This window comes from Penaeus japonicus, unplaced genomic scaffold, assembly GCF_977035675.1.
Source record: "Penaeus japonicus unplaced genomic scaffold, GWHDUDI00000001_assembly GWHDUDI00000030, whole genome shotgun sequence".
Classification (NCBI taxonomy): domain Eukaryota; kingdom Metazoa; phylum Arthropoda; class Malacostraca; order Decapoda; family Penaeidae; genus Penaeus; species Penaeus japonicus.
The window spans coordinates 36,018,647-36,023,646 of record NW_028234432.1 but is presented as its reverse complement, the minus strand read 5'-3'; the positions used below and the strand labels follow the sequence as shown (position 1 = coordinate 36,023,646).

The window sequence follows — 5,000 nt, the reverse complement described above, 5'->3', positions numbered from 1 at the left end:
GATTCGCCGTTTTATCTCGGCTTCGCAGGATGTACTCGACTGAATGAGTTGCCCTAGGTATACATACTCGTTCACTGCTTCTAGTACCTCGCCTTGTATTTGTATTTGCTTAACTGGGGTTCGACTGTTGAACATGACTTTAGTCTTTTTCATGTTCATTTTAAGGCAAATCTTCAGACTTTCCTTATTTAAATCGCTTATTAATTGTTGTAGTTCATCTGCTGACTCACCGAAAAGAACAATGTCATCTGCAAATCTTAGATTGCTTAAGTGCTCATTCCCTATTTTAATCCCTCTCTCTTTCCAGTCTAACTTCTTGAATAATTCCTCTAAGCAGGCTGTAAATAGCTTCGGTGAGATGGTGTCGCCCTGCCTAACACCCTTTTTTATTGGTATTTTATTGGTTTCTGCGTGGATTTTGACGGTCGCTGTACCATCTCTATATATATCTTCTAATAATCTGCAGTATATTTCCTCTACTCCTTGTTTACGAATTGCATCCAGTACTGCAGATATCTGTACCGAGTCGAATGCCTTTTCATAATCTACGAATGCCATACACAGGGGCTTCCTATATTCGTTCGTTTTCTCCCTTATTTGAGCTAGTGTGTGGATATGGTCTGTAGTTGAGAATCCACTGCGGAACCCTGCCTGTTCCCTGGGTTGTTTTGAATCTAATGTATCGGTGGTACGGGCTGTGATGATTTTTGTGAACAGTTTATAGATTACTGAGAGGAGGCTTATAGGTCGGTAATTCTTTAAGTCTTATGTGTCTCCCTTTTTGTGTATAAAAATTATTATTGCGTTTTTCCAGGCCTTCGGAATTTTACCGACGTCTAGACATCTGTTATAAAGACTGGCCAGCTTTACTGCCGCAATCTCTCCTGCGTCTTGAATAAGATCTACACTGATGCCGTCTTCTCCTGGTGTTTTTCCTCTTTTCATGCTTTTTAGTGCCCTATTTACTTTATCTACCGTGATGTTTGGAACATCTCCAATTGTTGTGTTTGTCCCCGTATGTGGTTGGTCGTTTGAGTGGTATAGATTGCGATAGAAGTCTTCTATTACTTTGATAATTTCATTTTTATTGTATGTCGCCTCTCCGTTGGGTTTCTTTACTGCATACATTTGGTTTTTCCCTAGTCCGAGCCTCCTCTTTGTTGCCTTAAGGCTGGTGCCGGCAAGCAGAGCTTCGTTTATTTTTCGTATATTAAATTTGCGTACATCCTCTTTCTTCTTCTTGTTTATCGTCTTAGTCAGCTCTGTTGATTCTATCTTGTCTATGATTGATGTTATTTTCATTTCCCTACGCTGTTTCATAAGCTCTTTCGTCTCTACCGAAAGCTAACTGAACCTTTCTTTTTCGTCTTTACCCCCTATTTCAAGTGCAGCTTCCATTAATATCTCACTGAATTGGTCTTTTTTTTCATCTATGTCAAGATCTTCTTCGAGAGCTGAGTATTTGTTTCGGATGTTGATACTGAATTCCGTCGCCCTAATCTTGATGTTGGTTAGATTAGCGAGAGGCTTTTGTATGAGCTTGTTTCGTTCCCTTCTTAGCTGTAACTTAACTCTACTCCTGACCAGTCTATGGTCGCTACCGACATTTACTTTATTGATAACGGTTACGTCTTGTACGATGTCACGCCTATTGGTGATTATGAAGTCAATTTCGTTTTTAATGCCGGATTGTGATTTCCATGTCCATTTCCTCCCGGGTCTCTTTTCGAAGAATGTATTCATAATTTTAAGGGATCGAGCTTCGGCGAATTCTATCAATCTTTGCCCTCTCTCATTTCTGGTGCCTATTCCATGTTTCCCAACCGATATTTCTCCATCTTCCCTTATTCCTATCTTGGCATTAAAATCCCCCATAATCACGGTAAAATGGGTTTTTGCTCTATCGGTAGCTGCTTGCACATCTTCATAGAAGCTCTCTATCTCCTCATCACTATGACTGCTGGTAGGAGCTTACACTTGGATAATTTTTAGGCTATATCTGTTGTTTAGTTTCAGTATTACAGAAACTACTCTTTCGCTCACACTATAGAATTCCCTAACATTCTTTTCAAGTCGCTTGTGAACTAAGAAACCTACTCCTGATTCTTGTTTGCTATCCAAGGGTTTACCTCGCCAGTATAATAAGTGCCCATCATTTAGTAATTTCTGCTCTTCGTCTAGTCTCCTAACTTCAAAAAGTCCTACAATATCCAAATAAATGAAAGTTCCTCAAGCAGTGTCAGAAGATCAGATTCTGTTCTCAGGGTCCTTACATTGTATGTGCATAAGTTCATCATCTTTAGGCGGCCTGGGTCTACCCGGAGATTCTTAGCGCCCCCTGCTCCGGAGCGATCCTGATCGCCGCCGTGACCAGGGGCTCCTTTGCTTCCGGGGAATGAGGGCCATTGTTTTGACTGGGAAATCATATTTAAGAGGTGTGTGGCCTGGTACCCCCACCAGTCGGCCTTGTCCACGGTGGGGGGAGTAGTTTTAGTCCGGAGGTACCATTAATCTCCAATAACACTTTTGAGTTAGTCTCGCATGTTATTAGGAGATCTTTGTAACCACCGATCTATCTCACGACCTTCCGGTCTACTCTTGTGAGAATGGGCATTTGTTTATATACGTGCAGGGCCTACGCAAAAATGCATGTTTGCATGTTTATACGCGCTCCCGTGCCCGCACTTATATTCGTTACTATATATAATATGCAGAATGTACAGCGTAGACGCCTTAATATGCAAATAAGCAATTATGCACATATTCCAAGCGTTTGTCTACGCCCATATGCATGCATACAGCACCCATACACATCAGCGTCCACGCGTGCACACACATGCACGTGAATTATAATGTGATATTTATATATATATATATCTCTATATATATATCTATATATATATATATATATATATATTCATATATATATACATATAGACATATATATACACATGTATATATACATATATATACATATACATAAATAAATAAATATATATACATATACATATATATATATATAAGTATATACATATATACATGAATACACACACACACACACATATATGTATATATATATATACATATACATATATACATATGTACATATATATATATATATACATATATATATATATATATATATATATATATATATATATATATATATATATATATATATATATATATGTATATATATACACATATATATACACACACACCGACATACACACATACACGCTTTTTTTTTTTTGTTTTTTGTTTTTTTTTAATTCAGACATTTTCTAACAATTTTGATAGCCTCATCTACAAACCTAATATATCCAAGAGATGAAACTAGACCCTCACAACAACTCAGTCACACAACTTTTTACGATTTGATAATTATACCGCCATGCTCCTATTCACTCTTTTAATTAATTCATTGTTTATACTGGTATGATTTATATGGTATAATTTGTCTTTCCGAAATTATTTGAAGGTTTTTTAGATATTAGTTTGCTCTGAAATAATTTAAGAAAAGTAGATGTATGTATGTATGCTTATACATACATACATACTAATATACATGCAAGCACACACACACACATATATTTTATTTAATCTAATTCTGAGGCTATATGATTTTGGTTTCGTCATTATGAAGCTTGGGGAGATGATGGGTTACATCAACATTTAAATATAGACACTTTGAAGTATCAGAAAGTTTATTGGGAGTTTGTAACTGTACTCTATATTCTTTGGTTGGTGTTTTGTACTTTTTATAGGAATTCTTGTAACTCCTGATTTGTTTGTCTCCCATGTGCATGTTGTGTACTAGCCGTGGAGTGAATAAAAAAAAAAAAAAAAAAAAAAAAAAAAAAAAGAAAGAAAGAAAAAGAAAAGAAAAGAAAAGAAAAAAAAAAACATTGACGGAATCAATCCCCTTTTCCTTGATTTAACGAATGACATTACTCAACCGAAATAATTTCAATACACCGTTTTCTCTGGGTGTACAGAATTGGGTTTACCCATTGCTGTGATTCTCTGCATTACAGTTTTGTAGCTTCTGCCTCGAGTATAAATGGTTTCATATAACCTGTTTAAGTAGTTGTGTTCGTGACTGTGTATGTTTGTTTATAATATACATATTTATACACATATATACATACCTGTATATATAATATTGACACACACGCATATATATGTATATGTAGTATATTACATTATTACAGAATATTACAATAAGAAAATAGAAAAATACTCTGCCAAAGATATCGTGTAACTAAGCACAATTCAAACAGAAACCGTAAAGCCCACTCTGGCATATATGCCATTCCTCGTTATCATGCTATGTAACTGGTATGATATATAGGTTATTCTGTTCAAAATTCTTTCTTGTATCAAAGAGGATTTGATCATATGAAATATTCCAAATCAATAGATTATTCATAAAATAATTAAGTGGCCTTCTCCCATCTCTATCACGTTTATAAAATTAAATGGGAATACAAGGGGGGGAGAGAGATCACTGGTGGGAGCTGGAGTTCCTGGCATGACTAGTGGTGGAACGTGAAGAAGACAGTTCTCTAGTCACGTCGGGTTGTTCGGGCTTACAAGGATTGCCGGTGGTTCCGTCTCCTTGGAGATTTAGATCCTTTGTGAAAACTGGTTCCTATTCGAACTCTCTAGTGGCTTCTTGTAGATGTCGATGAAGAGACCCTTGTAGGCTTAAGTAGAGCACTAACATCATAACTTTGGTATATCTGCCATTCATCATTACCATTGCCTTGTACTACAATTGGTAATGGTTTCTATTTGTGCTGTTCCCAAATAAAATCTGTATAAGTAATATTTGTGTTTCAATGTGTATCAAATCATATGAAGTAATCGAAACCAATTCTTTATTAAAATATATATATATATCACAATGGGCTTGTTCTATTTATTTGTGCGACAGGAAGAGGAAATTGAAAATGGGAAAGAGAGAGCAATGGCGAGAGCGTCCCTGGAGTTCCTGG

General features: G+C 36.3%; 1 protein-coding gene across 1 annotated transcript in view; it reads right to left on the bottom strand.

The window, feature by feature from the left end:
- Window positions 1-4,872: 4,872 nt before the first annotated feature.
- LOC147468313 (uncharacterized) overlaps window positions 4,873-5,000 on the bottom strand; it is a 1,167-nt gene continuing 1,039 nt past the window's right edge. Inside the window, exon 2 of the mRNA XM_086555317.1 lies at window positions 4,873-5,000. This exon is cut by the window's right edge and continues 826 nt beyond it. The gene's annotated coding sequence lies outside the window, so the exon portion shown is untranslated.